The sequence below is a fragment of the Lemur catta genome, chromosome 9, assembly GCF_020740605.2.
Source record: "Lemur catta isolate mLemCat1 chromosome 9, mLemCat1.pri, whole genome shotgun sequence".
In the NCBI taxonomy this organism is placed as follows: Eukaryota; Metazoa; Chordata; class Mammalia; order Primates; family Lemuridae; genus Lemur; species Lemur catta.
In genome coordinates this window covers 92648908-92665686 of record NC_059136.1, presented here as the reverse complement: position 1 = coordinate 92665686, position 16779 = coordinate 92648908, and the positions used below count along the sequence as shown (strand labels likewise).

The following is a 16779-nucleotide window of genomic DNA, read 5'->3' as shown; positions in this document are numbered from 1 at the left end:
GTAATTTAGTGATTACTCTGGAAGTGTTTGCATTGGCAGGAACGATCATTTGCTCTTGGATGCCTGTAGAAAGTCATTTATTTTCTATGTGCTCGTTAAAGACAAGCTTGTAAAATTTGTGATTGGATTGTAACACTTGGATTTCACCTTCCCATGATTAAGGCATCTGCTTTTCTTATACATCTAATTGGATTTAGATGTCTTTTGAATCTTGCCAGATTTGGAGGGGAAGTCTACTTTAAGGGTCACCTGTTTGCACTAGATTTTGCCTCCAGTAAAATCTCTACATGGAAACAGAAACTGCATTTCTGCTTCTGCAGGGCATGCAGCCAGGGAATCCTCATTCTGTAGTGTGTTACCCTCATCAGGCTTCCACACTCACTCTTTCAAACCCTGTATGATAAGCAGCCTTTACTTTCCCCACTCTCCTTACCCCACGCCGTTGCTGAGTTGGAAGTCTCCCCCTTGGAGCAGCTCTCTGGCCCTGAGGACCTCCAGGAAGCAGCTCCCCTCTGTCGCCTTCCCATCTCTAGTTTGTTCCTTCCTCGTGTACTTCTTTGCTACCCACCTTTTAAGTAGATAATCTCCAAGGCTGTGGCCTTTATCAGCTCGCTGTCCATGCTACCTGCTTTGCCACCTTGTGTCCAACCCCTCCCCGCCTCTGCCACCACACACACACCACCCTCCTGTGCTCCTTGCACAGCTGGGGCAGCTGTGCTGCTCCCTCTGCCTGGAGTGTGTGTATTGTTCCCTCACTGCCTGTGGGATTTTGCTCAAAAGGAGCCAGCTCCTTGGGTCATTCTGAACAAAAATACTGTGTCTGTTTATTTTTTTAGTCTCTCCTCTCTGAAATGTAAAGTCCATGAGATCAGAGGTTTTTTATCTTAACCTGCAGAGCCTTGAACAGTACTTGGTCCATAAAGAGTACTTGGTCAGTACCTGTTGAATGAATGAGTGAATGAATGAATGATTTCTGGCACAAGAGTGCCACAGTGCAGATGAAAGGTGCTCCTGTGGCAGTCAGAAGCTCTGCCCCGGCCAGCCACGTGGTGCATTGCCCAGCCCCCACCTTGAGTTGGCCTCAGTTTCCTATTCTGTAAATGGGGCGTGTGATCAGATGGGCTCTAAGGCCATTCAGAATGTTCACACTGTATCACGGCTCCAGAAAGGAAGTGATGTCATGTAAAATGTTACTTATGCGACGTCTCCCAACTTGATGCTATATTCTTCTTTCCATATGATTGCTATCTGTGGTTACATGTATCCTTTAAAAAAATAGTTGAAGTGAGCAAAACACTTTCTAAATGAAGTATGTAAAAACTAATGGATTTTGGTTTGCTGACAGATTTGCTGTCTTTAAAAAATGTATTGAACAATTTTTAAAAGAATTACCATTTTCTCTTGCTAAATATATTTACTAGCTTGCCTATTTTTGTCAAATAAAAAAGCAATAGCAATCCTTTTTTCCTTTGATTTTAGCTATTTCCTGCTGCAGAGAGTACTTTAGCAGAGGAAAATCTCCTGTGACCTCCGTCTACCATCCATAAAGTACTCATTCCCCTCTCAGGTAAGTATATTGCTTTGCTTTGATCCATTCTGAGCAGAAGGTATTGATTCTCTATGAAAACCTGTGTCATTATTGCATTAAGACTAAGAGGCTGAGGTTTCAGATATTTTGCTGTCTGGCAAACTAAAAGAAATAAATAAGCAAATAAGAGTCCCCACCTCTGAGGTCCTTGCCAGAACCAAAACATCAGTGATGGACATTTGCTTTTCTAAGGTGTTCCATCATACACCTTCTACATATCTGCTAGTTATTATGGTTTGTTAAATGCTGTGTGTTCTGTGTAGCAGTAATCTCCCAGGTATTCGAAAGGCTTCTGTTATGCACATGGATTTGAAGATAATTTAAAGAATTAACAACATATTTATACTCTAGTGGGAAGCGCACTCTCTGTGGTTGGGGAGTGGGGTGGTGGTGCAGGTCAGCAGGGAGGGCACTGGGAATAGGTTGCGGAAGAAATCGTTGCAGGGTGGCCGCCCAGGGGAGGCAGAGTCAAGAGGATAGAACCTAAATCCCACCCCGGGGACTAAGACTGGGAGGGCGGGGCAGTTACTGGGGGCAGCCAGGCCAGCAGACCCTGGCATGTGCCGAGTGCTTTGCCCCACACCCACGCCACTCCCGGGATTCCTTTTTGTCTCCACAAGCTAATGGAGAGCCCGGAAACATCTTTCCAGGTATGTTCCTACAACCAGACCGTCTTCCCAGGAAGGAGACGAGGAAGTAGATGAATGGTGGTCAGAGTACAGATGGTGCCTCCTTTTACAGAAGGACTGAGAGCTCAGTCCCACCAAACAAGGAGGTTGGAAACGTTTAGGAAAATGCAAGACAGTTCTGCAGTTAACCCATGGCTGCTGAGAATTGAGGAGTGGTAAAGAGCAGCCCTCAGAATACATAGCCTCAGCCTGGGCGCCCTCATTCTGAGTGACCCCATGCTTGGATTTGATTGACAGCCTTCACCCAGCCTCCTTCCTGGCATCCATATATAACGTCCCATTGCTTATATAGTATGCCATGCATTTTATAATTTATTATCATTGTATTATGCAGGATGTTATTAAGTGGATGTTACCACTCTTCAAAAACCTCAGAATCTAACTTAGGATAACAAATAAGAATCAGTCTGTGCCGGGTGGAGTTCTGTGATCTGTAGAAAGAGAGGAATTAAAGAAAAAGCCAACAACAGTCCTCGATGTGATACCCTAAAATTTATCACTCTTATCCCCATCTTACGTATCTTCTTATCCCAGACATAAGAAGTTCTGATCTGAAGCCCGGGTCTCCCGTTGGCTGGAGGGAACTCAGCATCTCCCATGGCCGCCCTTGTAGAGCCAAAGTGGTAGACTCGCACCTGCGTGCAGGTGGACTCCCACAGGCCTGTGTTCTTCACTCTGAGTCCTTCTGGGGAGCTCGCCCATCCAGTTTTGCCCAAAACTGAGGGGTTTCCTGGGACATGGAACTTTCAGTGCTAAAAATGGAAAGATCAGAGCAAACTGGTACTTGTTGGTCCCTCTGATGATCCCACCACCCCTCCTCTCTCAAACAAAGCTGTGTGATGTTTCTGCTCACTGGGATGGTTGCTGACAACAGTTGAATTTAGCCCTAGTAACTGAGAAAGCTCCTCAGCTTTGCCGCTCATGTAGATGAACAGGGTTGGGTGGCTTTACTTCTGTGAGCCTCAGTTTCTCATATGCCAAACAATAGTAACAAACAGCAAGCCAGTGGGGGTTCTGGGAAGGTGATGGGACGTAGCAACGGAGGTCACAGGTATAGCGTGGGCACACGGGAAGGGGAGGTCCCGTCTCCCTGTCAAGATAAACCAGCTAGAGGAGACAGTCACTTGCCTTCCCGGGCATGAGCACCCGTCCCGAGCTTTATCAATATTATTATTTAGCTAGACCCTGAGTTGGGAAGGTTAGAAAGGATCAGCCACGTGACTCATGAGCACAGCGTCAGCCAGACCGCAGGCATAAGTCTTAGCCCTGATACCTAGTTCTCAAATTATGGCAGGTCAGTGTGTGCCAGTTACTTTGAGTTTTTTTAATGTTAGTTTTCTGATAAATTAGATAGAAACTTTTTTTAAAAAGTTCTTTAAAGAATGTTGTGGAAAGCATAGTTTTTCTCTTATCCATATCCAAATGTTTTTAACTTTCAGGCTGTTATTGCACTGAAAGTTCATTAAAACTTTGTTCTTTTCTAAACTCTCAGATTATGGGTAAGCAGCCTTATGAATACATATGTATTATTATTGCCTCTAAATTTTCCACTGCTCTCAAGAGGCTCACTTAAGGTTACTTTCTTTTTACAAAGAAAACCGGGTCTTTTTAAAAGTGATCTCTTGTTTAAGAAAACTAACAAAGGAAAATGAAGGTATGTAATAAAATGATCTTGTAGTATTCTTTTGGTCAGAATTTTTTGTTTTTTCACCCTAGAACTTGAAACCTTCTGAGCAATATATATGTCTGTCATTTTGAAAGGAGCACACAAACGCCAGTTTCTATGCATTATTCACGTGATTGCAATTTCAGGAAATAAGCTTGAAGGCTCTCTTTGTTTTTAGTTTCTTGTTATCTTAATCAAACTTAAGTCATTGATAAAGTTAGTTTCTCCTTGAAAGTTTCCTTTTTCAAAACTTAACTGGGACAGATTTTTATTTTAAGAACTAGAGTTTTGAGAAATCGCTGGTAGCAAAAACAGCACTTGGACATTTTTGTGTGTGTGTTAAATGGGTCTGACCAAAATGCATGCTGGTGTTCCCCAAACATCTTTTTTGCTCATTTGATGTTTCCCAAAGCCAGTCCTTCAGAATGAGCGGTTTGTGCCTGTCCATGACTCATCTTCCTTTCACGCCAGCACCCCTCACTTTTGCCTCTCCCCAGATCATTTCTTTGCCAAGAGGATGACTCAGAGCTCGGGCTCTCTGAGCACGGGTAGGTTTGGCTCCTTTGGGGCCATCTCAGTTGACCTCTAGTGAGGTGTCCCCGGGAACGAGGCAAGTCAGACCCGGCAGTGAAACCCGCTGTGCTGTCCGGCGGAGCCCGGCTTGCTGGCTACTTTTTTAAAAAGAAGAGGAAGAGGAAAGGGCATCCTCTGGGAAAAGTCGCTGGGATTTTAGAATTTTAATCTGCTTATTCACAAAAGTTGTACAAGCTTCTGTGAGGATTGATACAGGGATAGTCTCAAGTACTCCTGTATTCAGAAAGAAAGTATAATTCTATTTCTGAAGATTTAATGCATATTTACTATGAAGTTCAAGAAGAACTATTGATTGCAATTTAAATTGTTAAATTACCAATTAAGTTATTTGACATATTTAAAATGTTTTTTAAATCAAATGAAAGATTTTGTCTTATTACGTGTGCACAATTGTTATTAGTGGCTGTTAAAATACAAACTGGGTCATTGTAAATGCAGGCACTTGTTTTTTCTCAAAGATCAACAGAAAGGCAAGTCGGTCTGTGGGTAGGCCCTTGGGCTGAGGAAGGACAGCTCTGTGACACTGAGCGGGAGGCGTTACCTGTGGTCTTCACTGGCCCTGTGGGAAAGTGTTTGGATCCTCATTGTGTTGATGAGTGATATGGGAACCGGAGGTTAAGCCTCAGACTGGAGGGCAGCCAGGAAATTAGACACCCACTGGGTATGAAGCCCAAGTCCACCCGAGGCTCGGCTATCAAACCCCTGCCAGACCTTGCACACCAGTTAATTTCTTTACAATGACAGGCTCATAGAGGCAACGGGAAAGTTGGTTGAGGAAAGTTGGGCAATGGGGAAGGTAGAATGGGAAGGTCACAAGGAAACATGGATATCTGATGGAATATTAGGTTGATCCATAGAAATCATGGAAGTCTTCAATTGATAAGAGTAGGAAAGAGACCAAAAGGTCACATAAATAGGGGATGAGACTGTTAAGAGCATACAGGTTAGAGAGAGGACGACATACAGTGATTGCAGATGTGTTTCAGGATCTTCCCATTTTCTTCTGAACCTATAAAGCATGTGCTACCAACTCTAGGTGTGGACTGAGAAAACATTCTTGGGCTCTGACTATCCAGATAAGTTCAGAGAGAAGTTCAGTCGAAACGCATGATTAGTGAGCACCACAGTAGCCGCTCCACACTGGTCTCTGTCTTCTGTAGCACAGGATAAAAGTACATTAAATATTCAGTTCTGGTTTTGTCTGTGCATGTGTGTCCATGTTCAAAGATGCAACAGAAAACCTAAAAATACTCCCAATCTGAATTACTTTTTTGTCACATAGTCCCTCCTCTCTGGTAGGGGAGGAGATGCCTCCTTCTCTACACATGGTCTTGGGTAGTGTTTAGACGGGGTGACTCGCACAGGTACACATAGCACAAATCCATCATTGTGCTGAAATACTTACCTGTTGCTTTTCTGTGAGTTCCACAGATCTACTTCTCTATAGGATGCCTTCACATCCGAGCTCCACGTCATCCTTGGTCAACAAGACACCGATTTCACTGTGACCGTCATTGTGGAGTCTTCCTCTGGCAGGAAGCCTCCTGGGAGACTCTGTCCCTCACCACACCTACCTGTTTAGGCGTTCAGCCCTGCTGACTCTGGCTTTGAGCCGTGGTGCCTCATGGCCCCCTCTTTATCACCAGACAGCTCCATTACTGACTTTGCGGGTGCCGGTCACCTGCTCTAATCGCTGCTCCCACACCAGCCCACGTAGGAGGCTGAAAATTCTTTTACAAACGTTCTTTTCATTGTACTTCCCTGCTCCAACATCTTGTCCCAGTTACCTATTGATCAGGTTTAAATTCCAAAGCCACCTCTCACCTGGGCTCTCCACACTTCTCCAAAGTCTGTGTCTGTGACTCTCTGCATAGTCCCTACGTATCTGGCTCCTTAGAGTTTGTGGGCTGCTTCTTCCCTGGAATCCCTTATCAAGTCTTCTGCCCTAAAGCCCAGGAGTTCCTTTAAAGCCCATTTCAAAAGTTACTTTTTCCTTTAGAAGGAAAAAAAAAGTTGTTTTAGTGAATCTAGGAATTTTTGCCATTCATTGAAAAATTCCTAATTTATGCAATATATTTCTTCACAGTTTAATATATACTAATGTCATTTATAAGTGGTCTTGGAATTATTCTTTGCTTTCTTTAAGCATTTATATGTTATCTCTCAAATTACATGATAAATTCATTACAGAATTTTCCCTTAATCAGAGCACCTGGGCTCTCACATGTGTGAGAGGCTGAATGAACACACAGGGCACTGCGAACACACTGGCTGGGCTGAACGCCTAGAGGAGAATGGGGGTCATTTTGTAGCATCAGCCCTGTTCTAGGGACTGGTTAGCTTCCTGAAGAGGAAGAAAGTGACTTACCAACCCAGGATGCCTTTATAAAAATAAAAATTTTATTCAGCAACACAGAGTGGAAAGCTATATTGTCAGTTCTTAAATGTCCATAACCGAGTGACATCTTAATGTACATATAGAAACACAATTGAGGAGAATAACAGCATCTCATCTGGAAGAGAAGATAGAATAGCCCCACTGATGTCAGGAAACACTACCTGTAGAAACTCAGATAAAATCCCATTCATCTGTGATGGCCGGGTTGATTCTCTCTCCTGTGTGAAGATTTTTTATCCATGAATGTACATATATTCATAATACGTGTTCTGTGTTCTCAGAGTCCCTTGTAACTGTGAGTACATAGACATATAAATTTTTTAGTCTATCAGTACATTAAGGGTACTTATCATAATCTCACTTATGTTACAGTAAATTTCTTCTGCCTGTTTGTAGTAGATTACAAGCTAATTGAGGGTAGAAATTATGTTTCAACTCTGAATCTTTAGAATCCAGCCCAGAATCCAGCAAATAAAAGATGATTCAGAAACATTTATGGAATTTAATAGGGCTGAAGGATTTTTTTATGCATAGAAAGTCACTTTATGCTTCTCATCTGCCTTTTTGGTCACTGCCTCCCACAATCTCTGACAGCAGCATCTTCAGATACAAGACAGCAGCGTAGGGGGTTGGCAGGCCAGTGGCATCATGTCCCTGAGAGGAGACAGTCTCCTGGTGGAGAAAGAAAGGAGAAAACCAAGTCAGAAATAAAAGAAGGAGAAAAAAACAGAAAAATATTGGGTAATTTATAGTTGGTTGTAGTTGAACATTAGGTCATAGAATTATAAGAACTTGGACTTACACTAGTCTAAATAAGGAGTAATCAAGCCACAATTAGATTTATCAAAAGGCTTTTTAAATCTGAACCCTTCAACTGCATTTACAATAGGATTTTGTTTCCAAAATTCAATTTACATAGAGTTTTGGGTTTTGGCTCAAATTTATTGCTCCCTAGGGATTCACAGATTCAACATTTAGAGATCCAATTATTTGGGATTGGCCCCAAGTTCAATAATTGCCTTAATTGTGTGATTTTGGGGAGGTGCCACCCCAAAAGACCACATGTCCACGCTGATACAGAACACAGAGTGCAGGACATTCCTACTGTCACATGTCACCTGGCTTCATGGTCCATGTGTCAGTCCATTGGTCATTCCATTAAGAATGTGTATCCTTGTGAAGGGATGAAAGCTCTACATTTGAAAAATCATTCCTAGAAGAAAGGCAACTGCTAGTGCCTGGAAGTGAAGAAAATGTGAGGAGGTTCAGGAAAGTGATGCGTTTCAGTCAGAAATGACGCTCTGAGTGTGGGAAGAAGAGTGTGGCTGACTCACTGGTGGCTCAGATCTGTGGCGTGTGAGTCCACCACTGATGTGTGTATTCGATCTTTGGTGCAAGCCAGTGAGTGCTAAGGCTCTGTTCTGTGGATTCTCAGAAGTCACAGGCTGTCCTTCCTGAGGGCATGGCTCCCCTGGAGTGTGCTCAGGTCCCAGACCTTGATGGTACCGTTTGAATCACACATAGCGGAGGAAAGAAGTTAGCAGAATGTATTGATAGTGAGCACCTCACATAAGGGACAAACTGTTTTCAAGCATCACTTTAGTGCCAGTTGGCCTAAAAATAATATCAGAGTTTCTCATTTTCATTTTACTTCTAATTTAAGTGATTTGACAAGATTCTCTGTGCTTTCCTTCCTTCAGCAGTGGACTTGAATCTCTCTCTCTCTCTCTCTCTCTTTTTAAGAGATGGGACTTAATTACTCTAAAAAGTTTCTGCACAGCAAAGGAAATAATCAACAGAGTAAATAGACAACCTACAGAAAGGGAGAAAATATTCCCAAACTATACATCCAACAAAAGACTAATATCTAGAATCTACAAAGAACTCAAACAAATCAACAAGATAAAAACATAACCCCATCAAAAAGTGGGCAAAAGACATGAACATACATTTTTCAAAAGGCCAACAAACATATGAAAAAAATGCTCAGCATCACTAGTCATCAGGGAAATGTAAATTAAAACCACCTTACCTTTGTCAGAATGGTCATTATTAATAAGTCAAATGTCAATAGATGTTGATGTGGAAGCAGTGAAAAGAAAATGCTTATACACTGTTGGTGGAAAAGTAAATTAGTACTACTTCTAATGGAAAACAGTATGGAGAGTCCTCAAAGATCTAAAAGTAGACTTACCATTTGATCCAGCACTCCTGTTCCTGGGTATGTACACAAAAGAAAAGAAATAATTTTACAAAAAAGTCATTTGCACCCAAATATTTATAAGTAACACAATTCACAATTACAAAGATAGGGAATCAACCCAAGTGCCCATCAACTGATGAATGGATGAAGAAAATGTGATACACACACACACACACACACACACACACACCCCCTATGGGGTACTGCTCAGCCATAAAAAGGAATGAAATAATGTTTTTTGCAACAACTTGGATGGAACTAGAGACCATTATCCTAAGTGAAGTATCTCAGGAATGGAAAAATAAACACCACATGTTCTCATTTGTAAGTGGGAGCTAAACGATGGGCATATATTGTCATAAAGTGATATAACGACATTGGAAACTAAGAACATGTGAGGGCGGGAGGTGGGCGAGAAAAAATAAGTTACCTCTTGGGTACAGTGTACTCTATTCTGGTGATGGGTACACTAAAACCTCTGACGTTAGCATTATACAATTCATGCATGTAAAAAAAAAAGCACTTGTACTCCTTAAATCTATTGAAATAAATAATAAATAAATAAAAATAAAGATATAGGGTCTTGCTGTGTTGCCCAGGCTGAACTTGAACTCCTGGACTCAGGTGATGCTCCTCACTTAAACCTCCCAAGTAGCTGGGACTACAGGTGCACACCACTGCACCTGGCCAAATCTCCTTCTTTTTAAACATGATTTTTCACTGGAAAACTTAAAATCACATATACCCTGGCACTCCCTGTCCCCCAGGTAGATTGGGTTGTGAAGCTTCCCTCTTTACATAGTCATGTGGATTGTATCCAAGAAGTTGCCCTCGGGTACCAGCAGAGCTTTTATATGTCATCAATAAGAGAATAATGGCGAGTATCCTCACCCAGTAGCATTAGGTTCTAAGCATAGCACAAGGAGTAACTTCCACCCTGCACCCTCCGGGGACTTTCCCTCTGGACATGATGTTTTACAGGGTGTGTTAGAGTGGTCTTCCCAAGGCTCGGGGCTGGGGCAGTCCAAGTTGGGATTGACGCATTGCTCTCTGAACCTGGCAGCAGACAGCAAGAACAGGGGGAAAGAGCAGGGCTTCATTTCCATCTACTCTCCTGGTTATATTTGTAGTTCAACATTTCATGCTGTATTTTTCAAGGGAAAAAGTTCCCTTTTGGTTGGGAGGGTAATCATATCCCTCCATTTAATCAACTGGAAAACCTTGTAAAGCTGATATGCCTTTAGATTTAATTTAGGATTTTGACCATTGGCTTGTGAACCAGAAAGATGTGTGTTGAACTCTGGCCTGAAAAAGTTTCATATTCATTTTTAGAGAGTATAAGGAATTTTCCTGGAATATATCTGACTCTTTGATTTATAAAGCATTTCAAGGCTGTGTTCACTCTCTTCCCCACCAGATGTCTATTTTCTATCCTTTGAACCTTCCACAGGACGTGTCCCTGTTACGCAACGTGCCGCATTCTGCTTCCGTGCGTGGTTTATTCCCCACCGCGGTTCTTGGGCACTGGACATTTGCACCCGAGCGTCTCCTGCTGTGCTGTGTCGGTCACCTGTGCCTCGTGGTCAGTCTCATAACTGAAGCTCCAGCCCTTCAAAGGTTGTCACCAAGTGTGTGAGGCCTAAGTAAATTGTCTCTTTTGGAGCCTTTGAAAGCATCTCTCTTATTTTTGGAAGCCTTTGGTCACTAAGCATTTTATTAAAATATTAAGTATTAATACAATAAAGAAAAATTATATGAATATATGACTTTAAATCTCCCATAAGAAACTGGAAATTAAGAGATCACTTGAAGACATTTTATGCCAAATCTACAGAATTTTAGAGTTTCTCATCGTGCCATAGTAACCATAGTTGACATTATACATATTTGCAGTATCTGATGAATTTCAAATACAACAACTATGTTTCAGAGCATTTTATGATTGTTAGATATTTGCATCCGGTCAGTCTCTTACCTTCAAGATGTTGAACCCTGGCTCCAATGTGCTATCTGAAGTGTTCTTGTATCTCACACTAATAATTCACCACTTTATTGGCACTTAGCTTTATAAATAAGTAAGACCACTGTGTGCTTCTTAGGATATTCCGTATAGAGTGCTACTTCTGTTTTAAACTTGTGCAATGTTACTGTGATATGTAATATTCTTCGCAAACCGTCACCTTTGGTTTCCAGCTTCCTCACCATCTCAGTGACAGACGGTCTGAGAGTCCCTTTCAATACCAGTGTGTTTCCCAGTAAAGACAAAGGAATGTTAGTGGACTAATAGCTCCATAGCGCCGTGACTGACTCACGTGGTACTGCACAGGTGAAGATGGTGGGGCTGGTGGTGTGCGTGGCATTCTCTTCCGCCCTTTGTGTCCATCATCTCCCTTCACTCTCAACAGGTAGTTGTTGGGACACAGCAGGTAGTCACAGGCCCAGATCCCAGCCCACACTGTCTGGTTGCAGTTCTGTCCCTCTAAAACACCTTGCCAATGTGTGTCGAGTGTGATGGTTTTAGGTGCCAAATGCTTCACAGACTTCGGAGATAAATATTTTCTTACTATTTGGAAACCATATTTTTTCAGCAGATTAGAGTTACTGAAAATTTCTCTGAACAAAAGAACTTGCTACAGATGCCAACCAAGAGTTCTGCCTAAGGCATGTTTATCATATAGTGGCTCCAAAAGACCAGGGCTGTCCATTGGCTCCGTCCTCACAGGGCCCTGGATGGGTCACCAGGACTTGGGTCTCTGGGCTTCACTGCCAGCTCTCTGATTTAAGGCTACTGACATAGCATCAGCTATAACAATTGGCTTTTTCAATAGCCTTATACATTTTACAAAGTACGTGCACTTCACCAGCCTTGAGGGGTGGGGATAACTCTTCTCTCAGCTTCAGAGATGAGGCTTCAAAACCGGACTTCTCTCTGGGGCCGGCCCCTCATTGGCTCAGTGGTAGAAAGAACGAATCAAACTCCTCCCTGGGATTGTCACACTCTTTTCCTCAGAGTGTGAGCGGCTTCGGGGTGGCAGGGATTGAGATTTGGGGCTCTGCCTCAGCCACACTCACTCTGGATCTGTCTGTTTTACATACCGATATTCCGTATCATCTTTACTGTAGAGAAAGCTTCTATGGCTAGAAAATACCTTGATAGCTACTGAACGTCAAAGTTCTTACTGCATTCTAAGCCCTAGCCATTAGGGGTCAATGCCCATTTAAAAACCAATGAAATTAACATAAACATGAGTAAATTGTCAGTGGGAATGTATGATTTGACTTAGCGCTTTCCAAAATTGTATCTGTTGAGTGAGCCAAGAGTCTTCTCCAGAAGTAAAACTACATGATACCTTAACTCAAAACCTAATACCTACTTCAAGCCCTTGACTGGCTGATAGGAGAGAACCAGTAAATGTTGCTAAAATGAAATTCAATGAAAAATATAAATTTTATTCTGATGTTTATTTTAAACAATGCACAGAATATTAAAATTTACTTGTTTTACACCTGCCGTAGTATGCTAGGATTATAAATGTTCCACAATTAATTTTAAAAGTTAATCACAACTTTAGTTTTTCCATTAAATCTTATTTTACTTCGTATGTACATATATTCAGCACGTCTGTATAAGGCAAAGAATCTTCCCTCTTTCCCAGTCATTCCATAACTGTCTTTATTGTTTTACTGACTTGATGAATTTCCAGCTCCAAATGATGTTTCAAGTCATATATCTAGTTTAGAACTCCTGCAGTAAAATGACATTTCTAGACAGAATTCTCCATCTTTCATAGTTAAATTCTGAATTCAGTGAAATGTTCCTTTCTTTCCATAAAACATTGTCTGCATTATCTTTATTCTTGGAAGACATTTGAGTAGAGGGATTGTATGTGTTCTTTTCATGGGAGGCTATGAATATGGACACTTGATTTAATAAACTAAATTATATTTCCCCCGTTCCCCAAACTTTAGAAAGGTTTAATGATTTTAATTGATGGCATGCACAAGAATTTGTGCGGAATTTATAAGGAAACTGAACGCCACTTCCGAGTTACACCTTCATGTAGGGTTCAGCAGTGTCCTTAGACCGAGAGGAGGGTGGAGGAGTTATAACTGCAGTCCAGAGTGCGGTGATATTTTGTCCAAAAACCATCAAGGGCAGACTTTTCTGCTTTAATACTCGCTTTTTGATCAGAGGGCTTACAAGGTGAAACCCATGCACATCAAACTTGCTGCCTTGTAAACTTGATCCCTTGTAAATCTGTGACATTTTTCCTTGTTACAACAGTTTTATATTCTCATGTACATAAATACTGCCTTTGACAGGATAAGAGACTAGTGCCATGAATATTCCTTCAGCAGTTGTAAAAACTCAACAATAAAGCTTTGAAGTTTTAGGATGACAATCAAATGGTCCAACAAAGGGCAGGAGAAGCTAAAATAAAAACCTTCACAGATGAGTGGTTTTATTTCACATCAATTCTGTGGTCTTAATACTGTCTATCAGGTGCTGCCCTTCTGCGTCCTCCACATGAACGGTGAACTTTAACGTATAAGGGTCGTCAGGTCTTGTGTCACTTGAAGGTCATCTGTGGCTAAGCTATAATTTCTACAGTTCTGAGAAAATGAACACTCTCTGTCAACCTTATCATTTGAATTGAGGACCTATATGTATTATAGATGTTTAATGCTTATATTTGACTGTTGCATTCTTCAGTTGTAGTCCTTAAAACAGGGTGTCTTAGATTCACACTAATAGCATTTTGTGGTCTAAGTTTCTTGTGTGTTCCTTTGTTTTATAATATTTGCTTTCCACAGAAAGACATAATGGAATCTGAGCTCAAAGGCATTACCTTCTACTACCCAAAGTACTTTTCCCTCCCTTGTCTCTTTTTTCCTACTAGTGATAATTTTACTTTGGGATTATTTGATTTGGTGTGAGAAATGGATTAAGACCAAAATAAGGATCAAAATAATTAAGAAAATTTGAAAAGACACTCATTGGGGGAAAACTGTTAACACCCTAACTTTGTAATAAGATACAGAGAATTTGAGAAATAGCTATACCATGGAGGCATTAATGATAATTTTAAAGTTATTCATTGCGAAAGTTCACATAGCTCTTATTTATTTTTTATGAGGAGATCATATTTTAGAAGAAAACATTTCATAGACATAAAATGCCATAAAAACTATTTTTTACTTTAAAAACATATTTTTGCCATTATGGCATTTTTTAGAAAATTTTATCCTTTATACATAAGATTTCCACCTTTCCAATACATTGGCAAGATTTTGTAGCAGACCTCCAACTAACTACAGTTGACCTCGGGACAACACGGATTTGAATTGCGAGGGTCCATTAATACACTGATTTTCTTCCACATCTGCCATCGTTGAGACAGCAAGACCAACCCTCCGCTTCTCTTCCTCAGCCTTCTCAGTGTGGAGATGATGAGGATGAAGACCTTTATGATGATCCACTTCCACTTAATGAATAGTAAATATACTTTCTCTTCCTTGTGATTTTCTTAATAACATTTTCTTTAGCTTACTTTAGGAGTACAATGTATAATACGTATAGCACACAAAATTTGCATTAATTGGCTTTGTGTAATAGGTAAGGCTTCTGTAGTTAAGTTTTGGGGAGTCAAAAGTTATACTAAGATTTTCAACTGCATGTTGCGGAGCTCAGCACCTCTAAACCCTGGACTACAACTGAAGAATACAACAGCCAAATGTAAGCATTAAACATCTATAATACATATAGGTCCTCAATTCCAATGATAAGGTTGATAGAGAATGTTGAAATGTCAAGGGCAGTTTTATTTTTATTCAAAATAAAGCCTAAGACACCTGTACATTCTTTGGAGAATTTCTTTGAGCATCTCAATGATGTCATCTTGTCATTTACAAAGATTAACTTGTTTTTCCCCATAAGGCCTACTAGAGGACACTAATTTTTAATATTAACAATACTAATAACATTAAAAGTAATACATATAGCAGTTAACAGTTTTTGGAAGCTTGCTATGTGCTTCATCCCCTTTTAAGCATTTGCCTGGATTTTCTCACTTAATCCTTATAACATCTCCCTGGTACAGAAGAGCGGCACATTGCAGGTGTACCTGTCCCTCTGCCCTCCTAATCAACGGCCCTTCTACCAAATAGTGATCTTCAGTTAACCAAACAGTTGTCACTGTAGTGGGCCAAACATTAATGCCACTCCAAAAGGTGAACACCAAGAGGCAAAAGACAAGGACATCTTCATGCTCATCTCTCCAGCCGGAATTATATTTGAAACGAAGCACAGTGAAAACATTTCCTTTAAAGAAACATGCCCATTGAAGACTCCCTCATTCTGAGATTTGTGAGCACTCAATTTCTGGTTACCTGGCATCCCCTGCATTTGTTTCCTCTCCCTCACTCAAGTGCAGGTGGATTCTTGTCATCACTTGGACATGTGTCACAGCTCACAAAGCCCCTGCCGCATGGGCAGCCACTCCTTGCAACACATCTCCATGAAGGGCTTTCTGGCTCAGCCCCTCCTCTCTCTCAGGATTCAGTGTTGAAATTTCATAATCGGGTCGGCTGTAACTCACGGTGTGAATTGAAGTGAAACCTGCGGATGACTTATCGCCACCATGCCTCCATCGGAGCACATGCTCGCTGGTCACTGGCAGGCTAAAGGACAGAAAAAAATTTAAGCTTAGGTAACTTTTAAACATTAATGCCAGATGCCCTGTTCAGCATTTTTGTAAAAATAAGAAACCTACCAAAAATCACTATTGATTTTTGAAACCCAAAATGTGGATCTTGCTCCCCCTCCCCTGCCCTCCTCCCGTGGTCTCTGGGTTATAGGGAATGTGTGAAATGATCTCTCCATGGCAAAATGGCCTGTTACTATGGAAACAGCTTACTAGTTTCTAAACCCTTCTGGCTAGTTCCAGGAACATTAACTCTATACTAGTTTTAAAGATTAATATCTAGCTTTTTAATGGTTATAATCATTGAAAAAAAAGCATATTAATTTACAAATAGACTCTTCTCATCTGGAAAGTATTACATTTAATATTATTAATTATCATACCTCACAGAAGCAGAGTAACCACTGCTAGGAGACTCACACTCTGTTGCTGTTCCTTAAGCCTTACTTTTTTATGTTATATTAATAGTGTGGGGCTTGGCATTAGATTCATCTGCAGGAATATAAGTTTATTTATTCATACTTTGCTGTTTATATATTATTTTTGCCTTTTAAATCTCAACATCCTTATGAAGACATGATATATATTTATCACGCCTACTGTCCCTGTGCAGACAGGAGGCATTTTTGTTCACTTTTCCCTGTTGACAGTAGATTCTGTGGGCAGTATTTCTATTCCTGCTGATTTCTTAGTTGAAAACAAAGGGATAATATCTCAAGGGATGCACAGAAATATTCAAGGTTACATAGTAATAAATTTTTATATATTTAAATATTTAAATGTTGAGCATCCCAAATCTGAAAATCCAAAATCCAAAATGCTCCAAAATCTGGAACTTTTTTGAGTGCCCACATGCTATTCAGAAGAATTACTCATTACAAGTATAATGCAAATATTCCAAAATCCAAAACAGTTTTGGTCCCAAGCATTTCAAGTA

General features: G+C 40.8%; 1 protein-coding gene across 11 annotated transcripts in view; it reads left to right on the top strand.

Annotated features, from left to right (window-relative positions):
• Positions 1-16779, top strand: part of FAM110B (family with sequence similarity 110 member B) — a 137173-nt gene that overhangs the window by 75870 nt on the left and 44524 nt on the right. For 7 of the 11 annotated variants that reach the window (XR_006737156.1, XM_045560628.1, XM_045560625.1 and 4 more), the window contains one exon: positions 1480-1567. The exons of 2 other annotated variants lie outside the window; for them this stretch is intronic. The gene's annotated coding sequence lies outside the window, so the exon portion shown is untranslated. Of the gene's footprint in view, positions 1-1479; positions 1568-2238; positions 2985-10588; positions 10744-16779 lie in introns of those variants that run through there. 2 more of the 11 variants (XR_006737155.1, XR_006737157.1) reach the window with 2 other exon arrangements.